Genomic DNA, 22,052 nt, shown 5'->3' on the forward strand with positions numbered 1-22,052 from the left:
TAGCAGAGATGTCCTCCCGCGCCGAGGCGGCCTGGGAAAATCTCTCATGGGTAGGCGAGGACTCTTACAGGCACATGCATGCGATTGTCCATAGCTAGATGGATCAGATCTCCAGCTGGATGAAGCTATAGGAGGAGTTGAATGCCTCGTTTGAACAACTCCGGGCCGACTGCGACCTGCTGAGGGCGAAGATCACCGGAAGGGCGGAGCAAGCATAGGAGACCGTTGCCTTGTTGAAGAGGACGAGCGTCATCATCAAGAAACTTATGGACGAGAATGCCATGCTCCGCATCGAGCATGAAAGGCTGGTGGAGGAATCCGCGATTGCTTCCGAGCAGCGTTTTAAGGACATGAAACTAATGAAAGAGGTCATCGCCGCTCGCCGCAAGAACTAGTCTCCATGACATGCAGCACATCAAAAAGTAGAGATCAGCGAGCCAGATCGTTGTATGCGCCTTCCTTTTTCTTTTGCCCTTGTGTATTTCGGGTATTGCCACATGTGCCTTTTTTAGTTATGTTCCTAGATATGTAAGACCATTATTATCCACTGTCATCGTCCTTATGTTCATCATGCTTGCTATAAGTCGCAGTCGATGCTACATAGGTTCGTCGGATCTTGCATCAAGATCCATGCAAAACTTTATTTTTCAGATTTTCACTTTTCTCTCTTAAATCTCAGTCCAGTGAGACATAGCCACGCCGTGAAACAGGGGCTCGGGCGCCATTAATGGAGACGTTGGGAGGGAGGTGCATGGTGGATAGAGGTCAAAGGGCTCTCCTCCCGATGAGCACGCACAGGGGTCTGATCGCACGCCTCCCGTACTCAAATAGCACCCCGCACGACACCTCCTAGCCAATAAAAAAAGGGACGCATGGTGGCACATCATTGGTAAGTAGAATGGCCACGGTTTCAATAAGAGTTGTGTTTCCGATTTGTAATGTGACAACACTTGTTCCAAAATGACTTTGTTGATTTTTAATGTGTTCGCCTTCGCAAATCAGACAGAAAAATTACGATAACATGTTGGTGCAATGTCATGACACCATGCCAAGTTTCATGATTTTCATGCGTGTTTTGGATTTACATCAATTAAAAAACCAAGTTTCTCAATCTTTCCTGCCGATCCACGACACCCAGATGTTTGAATTTCATTCTCATTTCATGCATGGGACCTAGAAATTCACCCAAGGACACACATGTGATTTTTCAACCAACTTTGGTGCACTGGAGCATGTGCTTGTAGTTCAAATTTGAATTATGCACATTAAATGCCCAGAAATTCAATTAATGTATAAAAATGTCAAACAAACCCGGAATGATTCCAAAATTTAGCACGATACTTCTATTTGGTCTAATCTACCTGTGTAAACAAATTAAGGCAGAGAAGGCATTGTACGTATGTTGTTTTGCACACGGAGGTGACACGTTCCCTCTTGGAACCACGAGCCTTTTTGAGAGAAGCTCCGGTTTGCAAGAAGCCTATACCAAAGCTTGTCCCAATTCGCCCAAAAAATTTGCCGCAACATGTTGGTGCCATGTCATGATACCATGCCAAGTTTCATGATTTTCAGGCGTGTTTTGGATTTACATGAATTATAAAACCAAGTTTCTCAATCTTTCCGGCCGAGCCACGACGCCCAGATGTTTGAATTTCATTCCCATTTCTTGCATGGGACCTAGAAATTCACCCAAGGACACACCTGTGACTTTTCAACCAACTTTGGTGCACTAGAGCATGTGCTTGTAGTTCAAATTTGAATTATGCACATTAAATGCCCAAAAAATTCAATTAATGTATAAAAAAGGCCAAGCGAACCCGGAATAATTCCAAAATTTGGCAAGATACTTCTAGTTGGTCTAATCTGCCCGTGTATACAAATTAATGCGGGAGAAGGCAGTGTACGTATGTTGTTTCGCACACGGAGGTGACACGTTCCTTGAAACCATGAGCCTTCTTGAGAGAAGCTCCAGTTTGCAAGAAGCTTATACCAAAGCTTGTCCCAATTCGGCCAAAAAAATTACTGCAACATGTTGGTGCCATGTCATGACATCATGCCAAGTTTCATGATTTTCAGGTGTGTCTTGGATTTACTTGAATTAAAAAACCAAGTTTCTCAATCTTTCCGGCGAACCCACGACACCCAGATGTTTGAATTTCATTCCCATTTCTTGCATGCAACCTAGCAATTCACCCTAGGACACACATGTGATTTTTGAACCAACTTTGTGCGTTGGAGCATGTGCTTGTAGTTCAAATTTGAATTATGCATATTAAATGACCAGAAATTCAATTAATGTATAAGAAAGTCCAAACGAACCCGAAATAATTCCAAATTTTAACACGATACTCATATAGTTCTATGTTGCCTCTGTAAAAATATAAGGGGGGAGGCAGTGTATATCGTTTCGAACACAAAGGTGACACGTCCCCCTTGGGAAGCATGAGTCTTCTTGAGAGAAGCTCCGGTTTGCAAGAAGCTTATACCAAAAACTCTTCCAAATGAGGCCAACATATTTACCACAACATGTTGGTGCCATGACATGACACCATGCCAGGTTTCATGATTTTCAGGCGAGTTTTGAATTTTCAGGAATTTAAAAACCAAGTTTCTCAATGTTCCCAACTGAGCCACGACAGCCAGATGTTTGAATTTAATTCCCATTTCTTAAATGGGACCTATAAATTCACCCAAAGACACACATGTGATTTTTCAACAAACTTTGGGGCACGGGAGCATGTGCTTGTAGTTCAAATTTGAATTATGCACATTAAATGCGAAGAAACTCAATTAATCCATAAAAATGCCAAACAAACCCGGAATAATTCCAAATTTAAACACGACACTCATGTAGTTCCATGTTCAGTGTACATAAGTGTTCTATCAATTCAAACACCGTCCTTTCCCTCCGTAACACCATTTTGTCTTTCAAAACATAATGAAAAAAATCAGGTATACCACAAACAGTTTACTAGAAAGAATCGTGTGGGATGCGATATAAAATATCTTGGCGCACCGTGTTGTCTGGCTTACCTAGGAACCTTCGTCTTCTACAGTCCACCGCCCCCTCTTGAACCACACTTGCACGCCAGTTTCTCGCGGCACTGAGCGAAATCTTTTTGCCACCACGGAAATATGTATCTCCCCGCCCGCTCCCTCCCACCAAAAGCCACATTTCCACTGTTCCTCCTTGCTTTCCAAGTTCAAACCTTCACTGCTTCTTATTTGCAGCTCAGCCTCCTCGCCGGCGTCCCTTCTTCTTGCAGTGCCACCTCCTTGCCGGCTACCCTTCTTCTTGCAGCGCCACCTCCTCGCCAATGACCCTTCTTCTTGCAGCACCGCCTCCTCGCCGACGACCCTTCTTCTTGCTGTGCGGCCTCCTCGCCGCCGACCCTTCTTCTTGCTGCGCGGCCTCGTCGATATGGTCAGGCAATCCACACCCCACCCACACCATCCTCCTCCTTTCCCGTCCCACATGCCCCGACCGATGGCGCGACACCTTCCGTCGAAATCACTGGCCCCCTCCTCCAATTAAGCGCCGCCCACAACCATTTTGCACGTAGTATGACGTGCAGCTCAGTAGCATCTGGCAGCGGAGAAGCAAATCACGGACGCACGCGTGCACGAGGTCGCTATGGCTACCATGCGTGCTGACCGCTAGATCATGGAGGAGCACCTCATCTTTGAGGCCACCGTCGACACCGCCACGTGGTTGTCTACTTTAAAATATAGTTCATGTTGTTTTCTCGAGGCCACAACCAATGCCTTCTAGTGATTTGTCCTCTGTAATGCTAATATGCAATCTGATGTTCAGTTTACGGTTTGGTCCTCTGAAATGTAATGTTCAGTTAACACTTTGGTCCTCTGAAATGTAATGTTCAGTTAACAATTTGGTCCAATTGCTACATTTCGTAGTAGTGTTCTCAAGCATTCTTTGTTTTGTTAACTTTCTTATCTTCTAGTACATGTTTCTACTCTGCAATGTCGTTCTTAGTTAACTATTTTGGTTCATTTGGTCTGCTGTCCATTTAACTATTTGGTTCAGTTCTACAATTTGATTTTCATTTCTTGTGGGTACAATTTTATATTGTTACGCATGTGAAATAAATCGAATTTGGGTATACTAATACATATTCTACTGATAGTATGACAACTCTCAGTTAACCTGGTCAAGATCTTCCTTATGTGTGTTGCAGGGAAACAATGGGAGACACTGCGGTTTACCATCGAGGTTTGCTCAAGCATTGTCCTTTGGCTAATAGCACATTAGTGTGCAGTTGCAGGAATCATTCTAATATTTAAGTTTCTTACAATTTGGTCTTGAACATGTAGGTCCTTCTATCAGAGGCTTAGACCCACTATTCGACCCATTTTGCATATGGGGAAATGAGATGTCCATGAATATCAGTCAAGTTAAGAAAATCAGAAAGATTGTTAGGATGAAGAAACTTGTGAAGAATAACAGCAAGATCTTTGTATGCACAATGAAGAAGACATCAGTCAACTATAGGATGGTACTAACTCTTTTACCTTGTTTTTACCCCCTGCGCCATCAGTCAACTATAGGATGGTACTAACTCTTTTACCTTGTTTGCAATCTTTGTTTTCAGTACTTTTCAAAGCAGTTCACCGATGATTACCTCTCAAACCACCTGCATGGTCAAGAGGCGAGGAAGGTTTTCATTCAACACCCACGACACAATATTGAAGTCTTGCTGAAGAGGATGAAGGTTGGGCGGGCAATTATCCATAGCCACTGGCCTAAAGTTGCAAGGACATTCAACATCACCGAAGGCTCAACATTTGCCTTCCACTTCTACAGTTTCGAAGATGAGATTCATTTGTCTATTTACCGTGTATGATGCTACTTTCCAAAGGTTTTTGATGTTTCATGTGAAACTTGGTGCTGTTTTGTAATCGCGGAACCAAGTGCCGAAGCTATCTGATGTAATTCGATTATGAAATCCTGGTTGCTGTTATACAGATATGAAATATCTCGTGTGTTTTTATAAGAAATATCAATTTGATTAGTACATGGATTATCAATAATAGGCTAATTACCCTGCTTATTGGGGTTTTCTATTGCAGACGGTTACTCAGATAACACCGTGGGTGATGAACTCAAACAACACGCATGGTTTCTAGAAAGTAGGCATGTTCGATCAACTAACAATCACACACGGCTTCCGGTAGATAACTGTTTGCGTTAGGCCACCTTGCACAAACGTTTCCACACAAAAAAACCGTGTGTCATATACATATGAGCGGAAATGTTTTTCTGGGATTCACCATGTGGGATGTACATACGGACAGAAATAATTGGGTTTCGATGCCTCGCCCGATCGCACACGAGCGAGTTTGTGTGCCAGGAGGGCCTATCCCCGACGGTTTGTGGGTCGTGTGGGAAGGACCCCCCCTTTCGCCCACACTAACTTGGCGACAGTTCCAAATGCCATCGCAGAAAGGGGTTAAAAACCGTTTGTATAGCATGTCATTGTACCAGTGGCGGCTAATAGCAGAGCTGTCAATGTCGCGATTGTAGTGGAACGAAAGGAGACGGGTAAGGAATACCCAATCCAGCGGCCAACTTATTATATCAGTGAGGTGTTAATTGAGTCCAAGCAGCAATACCCACCTAGGCAAAATTTGGTTTACGGGGTGTTCATGGCAAGTCATAAGCTGAAGCGCTACTTTCTGGACCATCCTATTACTGTGGTTAGTTCTGCTCCTTTAGGAGATATCATTCAAATAGAGAGGCCACTGGCCGGATTGCCAAGTGGGCAATAGAGCTTGGACCTCATGGCTTGAAATATATGCCTAGGGCCGCAATCAAGTCTCAGGCTTGTGGATTTCATCAATGAGTGGACAGAGCTGCAGACGCCCGAGGAGAAGCCTGATAACACATATTGGACTATTCATTTTGATGGGTCCAGGCAATTGGAAGGCTCGGGGGCTGCAGTCATTTTGACTTCCTCATGAGGTGACAAATTCTGTTATGTTTTAAGGCTGATGTTTCCTTGTACTAACAATGCAGCTGAATATGAGGCCTTGCTCCATGGCCTCAGGATGGACAAAGAGATGAATTTAAGCCGACTCAGGTGAGGGAGTCCTGGATTAGGGGGTATCCGGACAGCCGGACTATATACATCATCCGGACTATTGAAGCGTGAAGATACGAGACTCAAGACTTCGTCCCGTGTCCGGATGGAACTCTCCTTGGCGTGGAAGGCAAGCTTGGTTATCCGGATGTTGTATTTCCTTCCTTGTAACCGACTCCATGTAAACCCTAGCCCTCTCCGGTGTCTATATAAACCGGAGAGGTTGGTCCTTAGAAGGCCGATCACAATTACAATCATACCATCATAGGCTAGCTTCTAGGGTTTAGCCTCTACGATCTTGTGGTAGATCTACTCTTGTACTACCCATATCTTCCATATTAATCAAGCAGGAAGTAGGGTTTTACCTCCATCGAGAGGGCCCGAACCTGGGTAAACATTGTGTCCCTTGCTTCGTGTTACCATCAGCCTAGACGCACAGATCGGGACCCCCTACCCGAGATCCGCCGGTTTTGACACCGACAATGGTGCTTTCATTGAGAGTTCCTCTGTGTCGTCGCCGCAAGGCTCGATGGCTCGTCTCGTTGTCAGGGACAACATTACCTCTGGGGGAGCTCTGGCTGTAGGCCAAACTCTCCGACTAGGCGGCTTCGTCATGGCGGCCCCATCGGCTGCCGCGCCGACGATGGCCTCTCGGGTCATCACGCATAAACTTTGCATCAATTCGGAACTCGCCGAACAGATGGATCCGATAGAGCTCTCTTCTCTTAATGAGCTCTTGGATCGTATCGCCGCTTGGGAGTCGCTAAAGACTATGACCGGATCGGGCTTAAACCCGACCAAAGGGACATTAAATCCTCGCCGGCCACCTATGAGATAGCGGTAGTGGAGGAACCACACAAGGATTATCCCTCTATTTTAAGGACGAATTATGTCCGGATCACCCAGCACCTGGAGCCGGAGACCCGCGCAGAGGAGGATATGACCCGTGTCCTGGACTTAGAATCGGGCATTGGGCCGGAAAAATTGGGCAGCATCCTGGAACCGAGCTGTCAAACTCAGAAACTCCCATGCCCCGGGGTGCTGGATCGGATCAAAACCCGGATTCAGCTATGACCACCCACACGGATTTAAACCGTCTCTCCCATATCAGGCAAGAGCCCCAGGAGACAGTGCATCGTTACTGGGCCAGATTCCTCCTTGCGCTAAACAAGGTCGAGGACTGCCGCGAGGAGAACGTAGTCTCACTTTTCTGCAAAAACTGCACGGACAAAGGAATCCTTAATGCTATAAGTCACCGTGACATAGTACACTTCGCGGACTTAGCAACCATAGTACAGAAGTACTGTGCAATGGAAAGCATCGGGAAAACCCAAACTGAATTTTGGGATAGTCTGGCTCTCACCATGTCACATCCCTAGATTATTGTTTGTATCAATTGCATCAGAGTGCATCATGCATCATGTCTAAATTCCAGTGAAATTTGAATTGAGGGAATTCTCAAGCCTCAGAAAAATGCTTTCAAAAAAAGGGGCAAGAATCCTTAAACTTGCATTCAATGAAACCAAAATGGCCTTCATTAATGTTTGATAATTTTGGCAAGGGTTTGGATCCAAACCAAAAATATTGAACATTTTTAAGGAATTATTTTGGCATTGAATTTAAATCATTATTGTATTTGAATTTGGAATTATATTCATAATATATGGGATATATTTTCAAATAACTTTGAAATGTTCTGTGTGCTGTTGGAAAAGTCCATCTAGCAACATAAAATTGTTCAAAGGATTTTTGGCACTGGTTTGAAACTATTGGAATTTCAAACAGTGGCAAGATTCAAATCAAAACAGAAAACAACAATAGAAAAGAATAAAAAGGGGAAGACCTACATGGCGCTTACCTGCCGCCCAAGTGGCCAGCCCAGCCCAGCAGCGCCCCCCTTTTCATCTTCCTCCTCTGCCAGAAGGACTGGGCGCGTGGTCGCCCCGCACGCGCACGCTCTCCGCCACCTCCTACTTACCGGCTCGCCGCTGGAAGCACCCGAGGGCGCCACGCACTCCCCCTAGACACCCCTAGACCCCTCGCTCTCTCCCTCGCCCTCATCCCCTCCTCTGCTCCCTCCTTTCTCTCTGTCCGTGGGCGCCGAGACCACCGACGAGCACCACCGTGACCACAACCTTCCCCGTGCCTCTCCGACATGACCTCGAGCTCCGCCGTCGACCCATACTCTGTCTACACCGAGCCAAGCGACGGGAAGAGCCCCGGAGTGCCGTCCCCGACGTCTTCTTCCTCCTCGGGTCACCGAGATCGCTGGTGACCGTGCTCCCGCCCCGACGCGTCCCCAAGCCTGCTGACCTTCTCCTCCGGCCCCTAGTGAGCCCTTGATCTCTTCCCCCCTTTCCCCGTGCTCGATTGCCTAGCATAGCCCCCATCTCCATCGATGCCGAGACCTCGCCGGCGCTGGTCATGTCGCCGCTGTCGTTTTAGCTCGCCTCCATCAAGGCTGAGCACACCACCGCGCTCAACGCATCTCCAGGAGGCCGCCTAGCCCCTTTGCGCGCTCCTCTGCTTGCTCCAGCGCCGCGCCCGTGCAGGCAGTAGCTCCGGCCGCCGCCCCGCTCACCACCGTCAGCGACTTCGGCCACCCCAGCACCCGCTATTGCCACTATCCAGCGCGCCTCGTCGCACCGGTCCTGCAGAACCCACCCGCATGACCTCCCGTCGCCGGAAACGGCCGGACGAGGACCTCCGCCGCTCTGTTTGGTTGCCGACGGCTAACCGACGGTGTGTCTGACGTGGCCGCGTGATTAGTGTTAATCACGGCCAGCTAACCCCCCCCCAGGGCCACTGCCATGTGGGCCCAAGAGCATGTTTAGGTTAGATTAATTTTCTGTTTAGATTAGTGATAACCCTGTGGCCCACGTGTCGGCGTTGACTTCGGCCTAGTCAGCGTTGACTGGGCCCACATGTCTGTGGGACTAACCAGCCTGAGTCACTGATATGCGGGACCCACGCTTCAGGTTTGACCTGGACCAGTTCTGTTGACCTGCTGAGGTCAGCATGACGCAATGCTGACGCAGTAAATGATTTTCTGGATTTAAAATAAATCAGAAAATCCAGAAAATGATCTAAACTTCTAAAATTCATAGAAATTCAACCATAACTCCAAATTAAATAATTTATATATGAAAAATGATCAGAAAAATCCAATCTATCCATCTGTACCATTTTCATGCATGTTTGAACAACTTAAATCTGCTATATACAACAATTTGAATAAATGGCATTTGAAATGCCTTATGTGGAGTTTGAATTTGAACCTAGGGTTCAAACCAACTTCATTTAACCTGCTGCTAGTTGCATTAGCTCAAACCACAACATATTTCCATGTCATGATCATGCATCATATGGTGCATTGCATTGATTGTGCTTCTTCTTTGTTTATCGGTGCTTGTCCCCTCTCAGTAAGACGTGTACCGACGATGTGATCGATGACACCAATGAAGAAATATACTATCTTCAGAAGTGCCAGGCAAGCAAAACCCCCTTGTTCATTCCGGTACAAACCCACTCTCTCGCTGCTGCTCTCTTTTACTGCATTAGGACAACAACGATACAACTGTTACTTGCTGCGGTAGTTGAACCCCTTTATCCTCTGCATGACCTGTCATTACCACAGTAAATAGATGAAACCCACTAGCATGAGTAGGAGTTGTTTGAGCCCTGATGTGCCTACTCATTCATGCTTGTTTGTCATGCCTGCTATTGCTTAGAGTTGTGTCAGGTCTGATTCATCGGCGATGAATTGGAGGTGTGTGAACATGTCCTACTGTGTGTGAGCTAAGTGTGGGAACACGATTTGGTAAAGGTAGCGGTGAGAGGCCATGTAGGAGTACATGGTGGGTTGTCTCATTGCAGCCGTCCTCAGGAACTGAGTTCTGTGTTTGTGATCCATGAACAGTTACTACCACACATTGGGTTCCGGTAACTCGACCCCTCTCGACTTATTAATCAACATGATCTCTGTCCAGGAGTTGCAACTAGTTTCTGGTGTTTGTAGGTAGTGTTAGTAGTCTACCAAGTGGCACCCGGTACAGGTGGGCTTGGGACAGACTAGGCACAGTGGCCCGGTGCACCAAGTGGCACCCGGATGGTGGACTTGGGAACCCTGCACACATCGTTTGGGGCCGTGAGCGACACCCCGGCCGGATCTCCTTGCGGATGGAACCCGAATAGGCGATAAACCTGGACTAGAGACTTGTGTGGTTAGTCAGGTCGTGGACGACTCCCTCGCCAGGCTTCCGCTTGAAGGTTGCCGAGGTACATGACGTGTACATGATGGTTAGTGGCGAGAGCGTGTGTGAAGAAGTACACCCCTGCAGGGTTATCATTATCTATCCGAATAGCCGGATTCCTCGGATATGGAAACTTGGACCCCTTACATAGTTCATAGATAACTTGAAGTGGATACTCTAAAATGCGCAAGATAAGTGTGAGTGCTATGGATGGCGTTCTCGTAGGGAGACGGGAGCGGATCCATAGTGGTGTATTGATATGGTGAATATGTGGACTCGTGTGCGCCACCTCAAAAGAGTTACTTGCAGTCGTAGTTCAGGATAGCCACCGAGTCAAAGCTGGCTTGCTGCAGTTAAACCCCACCATCCCCTTTGTTGATAATGATGCATATGTAGATAGTTTTGATGTAAGTCTTGCTGGGTACATTTGTACTCACGTTTGCCTATTTTATGTTTTTGTAGAGAGACTTCAGTCTCGCTAGTAGTTCCGCTTGGACTTCGACGTTTAGCTTGTTACCTTAGCTACGATCTTGTGCCCTCGACAGGATCTGGTAGTTAGTCAGGCTTCTCAGCCTTTTTCATTTGTAGTTGTCTGTACTCAGACATGTTAAGCTTCCGCATGTGCTTGACTTGTATGGTCTGAATGTTGGGTCGTGAGACCCATGTTTGTAATATCTCGCTCCTCGGAGCCTATTGAATAAAATACTTGAGTCGTAGAGTCATGTTGTGATGCCATGTTGTATTTGCACATATCGAGCATATTGTGTGTATGTTATTGAAATGCTTGGTATGTGTGGGATCTGACTATCTAGTTGTTTATCCTTAATAGCGTCTCTTACCGTGAAATGTCTCCTAGTGTTTCCACTGAGCCATGGTAGCTTGCTACTGCTCCGGAACACTTAGGCTGGCCGGCATGTGTCCTTCTTCGTTCCTGTGTCTGTCCCTTCGGGGAAATGTCACGCGATGAATACCGGAGTCATGTTAGCCCGCTACAGCCCGGTTCACCGGAGTCCTGCTAGCCCAGTGCTACAGCCTGGATTCACTCGCTGATGACCAACCCGTTCGATGGTGGGTCATGGATGCCTGTCCCTGTAAGTTTGTGCCACTTTGGGTTTACGACTAGCCATGTCAGCTCGGGCTCCTTATCATATGGATGCTAGCGACACTATCATATACGTGTGCCAAAAGGCGCAAACGATCCCGGGCAAAGGTAAGGCGACACCCATGGGAATACCGTGCGTGAGGCCGCAAAGTGATATGAGGTGTTACATGCTAGATCGATGTGGCATTGAGTCGGGGTCCTGACAGCTTTGGTATCAGAGCCTGACTGCCTATAGGATTACCAAGCCAAACTGGTCGAAGTTGTGTCTAGAAATGCTTTAGTTATGTAAGGGAATTGATTGTGGAAGGGAACGTAAGGCTCTTTTTACTCCTTATACCTCATGGCCTTCTGATCTGAGTCATCCTCTTCTCTTCTATGGGGATTAAGAACTAGGCCTTCTCATCTATCTATCAGGATGACGTGTTACTAAACCATAGACTTATAGAATTGATAGTTCAAATCTCAGTTCAGTTTGTACTACTTCCGTGTGTTCATAGTTGGTCTCGGAACCTTGATATTGTGCTTTTGAGTGGTTATGCCACCATTTTTGCAGGATGTCTCAAATAATTTTGAGCATTTATAGCCGTTATGCTGTCCGAGTCATCCTAGGTCTCTAAATAGTCTGATGCACTTGCAAATCATTTCCCTCTGGTTTCGATGTTCCTTTAGGCCAAGTTAATCACACTAATTGCTGAGTTGAGGTATTTTATTACCTCGACCTATATGTTGGAGTTATTATTATGACCCTAGGTGTCTTAGGGGATCATCTAGTAATCTAGCCATGATTCATGTCCCAGTGTGATGATTCTGGCCTTTACTCTCGAAAGCATCCTGTGATGTCACTTAGTAGTAGGTATTCTACTCCTTGGGTTTTGAACCCGAGATTCACCGTACTTACCTCGTGTTGATAGTGTTTGCTAGTTACCTTAGGATATTAGTAACCTTTGCGATAGTCCTCGAGGTCCATGGTATTTCCTTCTTCCAAATACCATGAGCTGCTTATGGCGGAAGTTCTTTGAACCAAAAGATCGCAACCAGAGTGCTCTTCATGAGTTCTCCATTCTACATTGTGAATCTGCTAGTTCTACCTTTCTGCATAGGTTATCTCGAAGAAATATGTTGAACTCGTTCGACATACTAACCTATGCATCCACAACTCAGAAAGATATATGTTCCTTTGAGTTGTCCCTCTGTAGTTGTATTCTGACCCTCGTCTATCAATTGATAGTCAAGAGTATGCGTGCATTTGTTCATCGGTGCCTATTACTCTGTGGTCCGTCAAGCCATTCTATTCGGAATGACTAGGAGAAACAAACTCCAGTACCTCATCCATGTCCAGGATTGGGTCAAAGTAGTTGTGTTCCGCAGATTAAGATGCCAATCTAGCTCTTGTTTTGTTCTACCTTGGAGTATTATCATCTTTATATCAAGAATGTCATGGGAATTGCACACCATCCTATGAACTCTTGACACAGTGATACTTCTCGCCATCATTATTCATTCCTTGGTTCCGTGTTGTCGCAATCGGAATGCCGACAAGTGAACCGTGATGTGTGAAATCAATACTCCGAGCAACTTGTTGCTTGGTAGTTAATGGACAATACTCTCACTCTTAGCGTGTTGGTTGTTGAACCATCACCCTAAGGTTGATCGTGCCACCTAGTCCATTTTCCCTGGTGCACCCTTCGATCAATGAGTTAGGATTGTGTCAATCCCTCGCTCTGTTGATTATATTGTCTTGCCCTGAAAAGCAAGATTGTTCTCGAGCTTAGTAACATATCGGTGGTTCATGATTTTCTGAATATCTTCTCGGGAGTATTACCAGGTTGTCACCTGACCGCTATGTTGAGCTCGTGATCAAGTTGGTTTTCGAAACCACCTTTTCTCCAAGAATCCGTGTTGGATACCCCTGAGCTGGTTGGTTAAGCTAAATAACAACTTGGAGAGTTGGAAGATAAAAGCTTGTCTGAATCAGTTCATTCCAAATGGTTATCCTTGTGCGTGTGTTGAAGAAAGATGATATCTTCATTGGTTGATCCTCGTGGTCAATTGTTGGATCTATTGTCTTACCCGAACCTTTGATTTGAGTATGGGCTATCGTCAAATCAAATGAGAACCGACGATATTCGTAATGTTGTCTTACTCGTGGTTGATTCCTCGAGCATACACCATTACATCTTTGGTCTGACCAATACCATCCCATTGTTCACATAGTGGTGGAAGTCCAGTGATATGGAAATTCCGATGAGTTGATGTTGAGCCCATCAGCAGCATTTTGTCTCCTCCATGATTTGTGTCGAACATCCAGCTGGTGTTGGAAACTTGTGTAAGAATTTCTTCATGCCCCGTTCATGAAGTATATGTTTGGTGTGCGAAGTGACTTTCTCTCATTCATGTGCATTCGATGCAAGCTGCCGCCGTGAATTTGAGAAAGTTAGTTTTGCTTCCCTACGGAATCGTCCCAAGTCAGTCATGCATGTGCAAAGTATACTATGGTTTGGTAGATTAATTATCTCCACTCCATATGAATTCCATAGCACACCAAGCCACTGATTGACTTGTTCTAGGTAAAGAAGTCTAATTTAAGTGCTCAAGACTTCGATATCCTCCATGATGGTTCCCAACCAGAACTCGGTAGTATTTTTATTATAAGACTACTATGTGGTCATGCTTGTCTCGGACAACGTGTTCACATGTTGTAGTAGAACCAGCTCATGTTTTGGAGCTTGCTATCGTAGTTCATCCCCCGAGAATCTTGCAACGTCATCTCGTCGATTTGTGTTGCAAACTTTCATTTTTCCTTCTAGACTTGATGAGTCTGGAATATTCTGACACCAATCAGATCTGAATCTCAGGCAGACTTGATGGTTGGGACGTTTTCCAAGAACTATAATATTGGTCTCTCTGTAACCCGGTAAAATGGATGTCGTGGCCAACACACCCAACCGGAAGACCTATTATTGTAGTATCTTGTTTGAGGAAGTTGGCCACCTTCCCATAAGGATCTCGTAGAACTTATTCCAGTAGTTGTTCCTTATGGATCCTTTGTTCTCCCGAAGCCAGACCTTTACTTGATGTTCCAGATGCCGACTGGTATTGGATTAAGCTGGTACATCAAGGAGAACACTAGAAGCGGAGTGCTAAATGTCTCTCGGTCGATCATCCAGATTTGCTTCTTTGGTATTGCTAAGGAAAAATCTGAGAAAGTGATGTCCTCCTTTGCACCTGCATCCCCCATCACCGTTCATCATGGTAGTGTGATGTGTTGCCAGGATCCTTGGCACGGATGTTGGTAAAACCTTGATGAATATGGAAATGCTCAAGTTCTTGAAAGCACGCTCAGTCACTAGGTTATATCCTTGGTATCAACTGGAATGTGCCTTCCATTTGCCGAGTTGTTCTATAACCATAGTTTCCTTTCCAAATTGAGTGTGCCATTCTTTTGAATTCTTTCAAACGATCATTTGTAAATTTCCTTAGCCTGGTATGGAGAGTTTCAATGATCCTTTTCGATAGAGTTTCCTTCTGACTTCATCGAGTTGGATGAAGATCTCGAAAGAGAAGACGTCAAGATCAATTTGAAGCAATGAATCAAAATCTTCAAGCAGTGGAAGTTGGATCATGAAGATTGTGTTAGTTTGCGTTCCCCCTTCATCTTACCCTACGCTTGAATCTCGGGACGAGATTCTTGTTTAGTAGGGGTGAGTTGTCACATCCCTAGATTATTGTTTGTATTAGTTGCATCAGAGTGCATCATGCATCATGTCTAAATTCTAGTGAAATTTGAATTGAGGGAATTCTCAAGCCTCAGAAAAATCCTTTCAAAAAAAGGGGCAAGAATCCTTAAACTTGCATTCAATGAAACCAAAATGGCCTTCATTAATGTTTGATAATTTTGGCAAGGGTTTGGATCCAAACCAAAAATATTGAACATTTTTAAGGAATTATTTTGGCATTGAATTTAAATCATTATTGTATTTGAATTTGGAATTATATTCATAATATATGGGATATATTTTCAAATAACTTTGAAATGTTTTGTGTGCTGTTGGAAAAGTCCATCTAGCAACATAAAATTGTTCAAAGGATTATTGGCACTGGTTTCAAACTATTGGAATTTCAAACAGTGGCAAGATTCAAATCAAAACAGAAAACAACAATAGAAAAGAATAAAAAGGGGAAGACCTACCTGGCGCTTACCTGCCGCCCAAGTGGCCAGCCCAGCCCAGCAGCGCCCCCCTTGTCATCTTCCTCCTCTGCCAGAAGGACTGGGTGCGTGGTCGCCCCGCGCGCGCATGCTCTCCGCCACCTCCTGCTTACCGGCTCGCCGCTGGAAGCACCCGAGGGCGCCACGCACTCCCCCTCGACACCCCTAGACCGCTCGCTCTCTCCCTCGCCCTCATCCCCTCCTCTGCTCCCTCCTTTCTCTCTGTCTGTGGGCGCTGAGACCACCGACGAGCACCACCGCGACCACAACCTTCCCCGTGGCTCTCCGACATGACCTCGAGCTCCGCCGTCGACCCATACTCCGTCTACACCGAGCCAAGCGACGGGAAGAGCCCCGAAGCGCCGTCCCCGACGTCTTCTTCCTCCTCGGGTCACCGAGATCGCCGGTGATCGTGCTCCCGCCCCGACGCGTCCCCGAGCCCGCTGACCTTCTCCTCCGCCCCCAAGTGAGCCCCTGATCTCTTCCCCCCTTTCCCCGTGCTCGATAGCCTAGCATAGCCCCCATCTCCGTCGATGCCGAGACCTCGCCGGCACTGGTCATGTCGCCGCTGTCGTTTTAGCTCGCCTCCGTCAAGGCTGAGCACACCACCGCGCTCAACGCATCTCCAGGAGGCCGCCTAGCCCCTTTGCTCGCTCCTCTGCTTGCTCTAGCGCCGCGCCCGTCCAGGCAGTAGCTCCGGCCGCCGCCCCGCTCACCACCGTCAGCGACTCTGGCCACCCCAGCACCCGCCATTGTCACTATCTGGCGCGCCTCGTCGCGCCGGTCCCGCAGAACCCACCCGCACGACCTCCCGTCGCCGGAAACGGCCGGACGAGGACCTCCACCGCTCTGTTTGGTCGCCGGCGGCTAACCACCGGTGTGTCCGACGTGGCTGTGTGATTAGTGTTAATCACGGCCAGCTAACTCCCCCAGGGCCACTGCCATGTGGGCCCAAGAGCATGTTTAGGTTAGATTAATTTTCTGTTTAGATTAGTGATAACCCTGTGGCCCATGTGTCGGCGTTGACTTCGGCCTAGTCAGCATTGACTGGGCCCACATGTCTGTGGGACTAACCAGCCTGAGTCACTGATATGCGGGACCCACGCTTCAGGTTTGACCTGGACCGGTTCTGTTGACCTACTGAGGTCAGCATGATGCAATGCTGACGCAGTAAATGATTTTATGGATTTAAAATAAATCAGAAAATCCAGAAAATGATCTAAACTTCTAAAATTCATAGAAATTCAACCGTAACTCCAAATTAAATAATTTATATATGAAAAATGATCAGAAAAATCCAATCTATCCATCTGTACCATTTTCATGCATGTTTGAACAACTTAAATCTGCTATATACAACAATTCGAATAAATGGCATTTGAAATGCCTTATGTGGAGTTTGAATTTGAACCTAGGGTTCAAACCAACTTCATTTAACCTGCTGCTAGTTGCATTAGCTCAAACCACAACATATTTCCATGTCATGATCATGCATCATATGGTGCATTCCATTGATTGTGCTTCTTCTTTGTTTGTCGGTGCTTGTCCCCTCTCAGTAAGACGTGTACCGACGATGTGATCGATGACACCAATGAAGAAATATACTATCTTCAGAAGTGCCAGGCAAGCAAAACCCCCTTGTTCATTCCGATACAAACCCACTCTCTTGCTCCTGCTCTCTTTTACTGCATTAGGACAACAATGATACAACTGTTACTTGCTGCGGTAGTTGAACCCCTTTATCCTCTGCATGACCTATCATTGCCACAGTAAATAGATGAAACCCACTAGCATGTGTAGGAGTTGTTTGAGCCCTGATGTGCCTACTCATTCATGCTTGTTTGTCATGCCTGCTATTGCTTAGAGTTGTGTCAGGTCTGATTCATCGGAGATGAATTGGAGGTGTGTGAACATGTCCTATTGTGTGTGAGCTAAGTGTGGGAACACGATTTGGTAAAGGTAGCGGTGAGAGGCCATGTAGGAGTACATGGTGGGTTGTCTCATTGCAGCCGTCCTCAGGAACTGAGTTCTGTGTTTGTGATCCATGAATAGTTACTACCACACATTGGGTTCCGGTAACTCGACCCCTCTCGACTTATTAATCAACATGATCTCTGTCCAGGAGTTGCAACTAGTTTCTGGTGTTTGTAGGTAGTGTTAGCAGTCTACCAAGTGGCACCCGGTAGAGGTGGACTTGGGACAGACTAGGCACAGTGGCCCGGTGTACCAAGTGGCACCCGGATGGTGGACTTGGGAACCCTGCACACATCGTTTGGGGCCGTGAGCGACACCCCGGCCGGATCTCCTTGCGGATGGAACCCGAATAGGCGATAAACCTGGACTAGAGACTTGTGTGGTTAGTCAGGTCGTGGCCGACTCCCTCGCCAGGCTTCCGCTTGAAGGTTGCCGAGGTACATGATGTGTACATGGTGGTGAGTGGCGAGAGCATGTGTGAAGAAGTACACCCCTGCAGGGTTATCATTATCTATTCGAATAGCCGGATTCCTCGGATATGGAAACTTGGACCCCTTGCATAGTTCATAGATAACTTGAAGTGGATACTCTAAAATGCGCAAAATAAGAGTGAGTGCTATGGATGGCGTTCTCGTAGGGAGACGGGAGCGGATCCATAGTGGTGTATTGATATGGTGAATATGTGGACTCGTGTGCGCCACCTCAAAAGAGTTACTTGCAGTCGTAGTTCAGGATAGCCACCGAGTCAAAGCTGGCTTGCTGCAGTTAAACCCCACCATCCCCTTTGTTGATAATGATGCATATGTAGATAGTTCTGATGTAAGTCTTGCTGGGTACATTTGTACTCACGTTTGCCTATTTTATGTTTTTGTAGAGAGACTTCAGTCTCGCTAGTAGTTCCACTTGGACTTCGATGTTTAGCTTGTTACCTCAGCTACGATCTTGTCCCCTCGGTAGGATCTGGTAGTTAGTCAGGCTTCTCAGCCTTTTTCATTTTTAGTTGTCTGTACTCAGACATGTTAAGCTTCCGCATGTGCTTGACTTGTATGCTCTGAATGTTGGGTCGTGAGACCCATGTTTGTAATATCTCGCTCCTCGGAGCCTATTGAATAAAATACTTGAGTCGTAGAGTCATGTTGTGATGCCATGTTGTATTTGCACATATCGAGCATATTGTGTGTATGTTATTGAAATGCTTGGTATGTGTGGGATCTGACTATCTAGTTGTTTATCCTTAATAGCCTCTCTTACCGGGAAATGTCTCCTAGTGTTTCCACTGAGCCATGGTAGCTTGCTACTGCTCCGGAACACTTAGGCTGGCCGGCATGTGTCCTTCTTCGTTCCTGTGTCTGTCCCTTCGGGGAAATGTCACGCGATGAATACCGGAGTCCTGTTAGCCCGCTACAGCCCGGTTCACCGGAGTCCTGCTAGCCTAGTGCTACAACCTGGATTCACTCGCTGATGACCGACAAGTTCGATGGTGGGTCATGGATGCCTGTCCCTGTAAGTTTGTGCCACTTTGGGTTTACGACTAGCCATGTCAGTCCGGGCTCCTTATCATATGGATGCTAGCGACACTATCATATACGTGTGCCAAAAGGCGCAAACGGTCTCGGGCAAAGGTAAGGCGACACCCATGGGAATACCGTGCGTGAGGCCGCAAAGTGATATGAGGTGTTACATGCTAGATCGATGTGGCATTGAGTCGGGGTCCTGACACACCAAAACCTTTGTCCGAACTAAACGGGCGAACTCTCGTAAGTCGGCCGATCCAATCCCCAAGAAACCAAAGCCCACCCCTGGGCGGGGAACCGTATTGGAAGAATGTCTCAATGGCCATGTAAACTCCACAGCACTCTGGACACAACACCATCTCATAGCCTTAGGGCATGTTGGATACTCCGGCAGGTTGCAAAAAGTGGCGAGGATCTTCTTGCAAGCCATAAAGCAGAACACCATCTCGCCAACGAACACAATACGGTACTAACAGTCTTCGAGACTTTTGCCTCAAACAATAGGCGCAAGCGGGCTCATCGAAGCTCCGCGTAAATTTGCCATGTGGCCAAAGGAAACCCCCGGAACGACACTGCTATAACTTTCAATGCCAGTGACAAACCTCGATTCCAGACTGTCCGGGCACCAGCCCAATCGTGGACGGCTTTTGCTAACTAAAGTACTTATGGATGGCGGAAGCGGATTAAACTTGATCTGTGAAGAAACACTCAACAAGATGGAAATTGACAAAAGCCGCATTGAACAAAGCGGCACAACCTTCACGGGAATTATCCCTAGTCAGGAAGCGCGGTGTGCGGGAAAAATCACACACGATGTGGTATTCGGCACCCCGGAGAATTATAGTTTCGAAGAAATCACATTCCAAGTGGCTCCTTTTAGCAGCGGATACCACGCCCTTCTAGGGCGGGACGCGTTTACAAGCTTTCAAGCCATACCCCAATACGGGCACATGAAGCTTAAAATGCCCGGACCCAATGGAATCATAACTCTAGCCAGTGATCCGGACGTCGCACTTCGCGCCGAAACAAAACCGCAGCACTAGCCCTGGAGGCATTATCCGAAGCCCTAGCACCTGAAGAGTTAACAACACTGCGGGCCACCGTGGACAGGGACAACGTGATACTCGACAAGCGACCCAAGTCCACCTCATTTAAACCCGCAGACGCGATAGTCAAATTCCAAGTCCATCCAACAGACCGCACGAAGACAGCTTCCATCGGGACACAGTTGAGCCCCGTGATGGACGCCGCACTGCAAGACTTCTTAAGCGAGAATTGGGACATTTCCACCTGGCACCCATCGGACACGCCGGGCATCCCACGCAGATTGGCCGAACACAGCCTCAATGTACTAAAAGGATAGAAACCGGTAAACTAGACTCTAAGACGGTTTCAGAGCCCAAACGGCAAGCCATGGGGGAAGAGCTAGCCAAACTACTCTAGGCCGGATTCATCAGAGATATCAAGCATCCGGATTGGCTGGCGAATCTGGTAATGGTACCAAAGAAGGACAAATCCTGGCGCCTACGTGTCGACTTTAAAGACCTCAACAAGGCTTGCCCCAAGGATCCCTTTCCCCTCCCTTGCATTGATCAAATCATCGATGCCACAGTAGGACACGACTCGATGTGTTTCCTCGACGCATACTCTGGATACCATCAAATAAAGATGGCAGAGTCCGACCAAGCTACAACAGCTTTCATAACACCATATGGCCCTTTTTGCTTCAACACTATGCCTTTCGGGCTTAAGAATGCCGGCACAACCTACCAACGCATGATTCAAACATGCCTGGAAAAGCAAATCGGCAAAACAGTGGAGGCATATGTGGATGACGTGGTCATAAAAACAAGAACGTCGATACCCTAATAGATGACTTGAGGCTTACATTCGACAACCTCTGGACATACGACATCAAGTTGAACCCGGAAAAATGCGTTTTCGGCGTCCCCTCAGGGAAACTACTCGGCTTCATTGTTTCCAATAGAGGAATTGAAGCGAATCCGGCAAAAATCCGAGCTCTGTCACAGTTGGCTATACCAACAGACCTCAAGCACATCCAGAAACTAGCCAGATGTGTGGCTGCTCTAAGCCGCTTTATCTCCAGGTTAGGAGAAAAGGCATTACCTCTTTACCGCCTTCTTCGGCGCACCGAACACTTCGTGTGGACAGATGCAGCCGCGGCCGGACTAGATGAAATAAAGACCTTATTGACTAGTAATCCAGTACTAACAGCGCCAAATATTGGCGAACCTATGCTGCTGTACATAGCTGCAAGACATCAAGTTGTAAGCGCAGTGCTCGTCGTTGAACGAGAGGCTGACGGATACAGATTCCCGCTCCAGAAGCCGGTTTATTACGTATCCACGGTCCTAACCCCATGCAAATCCCGATACCCACACTATCAAAAAATAGCATACGCGGTCTTCATGGCATCCCGGAAGCTACGACACTACTTTCAAGAGTGTTTGATTACGGTGGCCTCCGAAGTACCAGTCAATGACATAATAAATAACCGCAACGCTACGGGTCGGATTGCTAAATGGGCCATCGAGCTCCTTCCGTTCGACATAACATACAAACCACAGCGGGCCATCAAGTCGCATGTACTGGCTGACTTTGTCGCTGAATGGACAGAAGCCGAACTCCCTAAAGAGTACAGCGCATACTCCAACTGGATCATGCACTTCGACGTCTCCAAAATTATGGCCGGATTGGGAGCAGGTGTAGTCCTGACGTCTCCCACAAGAGACACAGTCCAGTACGTCCTCCAAATATTATACACAGACTCCAACAATGCAGCCGAATATGAGGCTCTGTTGCATGGTCTTCGGATGGCAGTCTCTATGGGCATTCAACGCCTAGAAGTGAGCGGCGATTCAAACCTTGCAATATCACAAATAA

The sequence above is a fragment of the Triticum dicoccoides genome, chromosome 5B (assembly GCF_002162155.2).
Source record: "Triticum dicoccoides isolate Atlit2015 ecotype Zavitan chromosome 5B, WEW_v2.0, whole genome shotgun sequence".
Lineage (NCBI taxonomy): Eukaryota > Viridiplantae > Streptophyta > Magnoliopsida > Poales > Poaceae > Triticum > Triticum dicoccoides.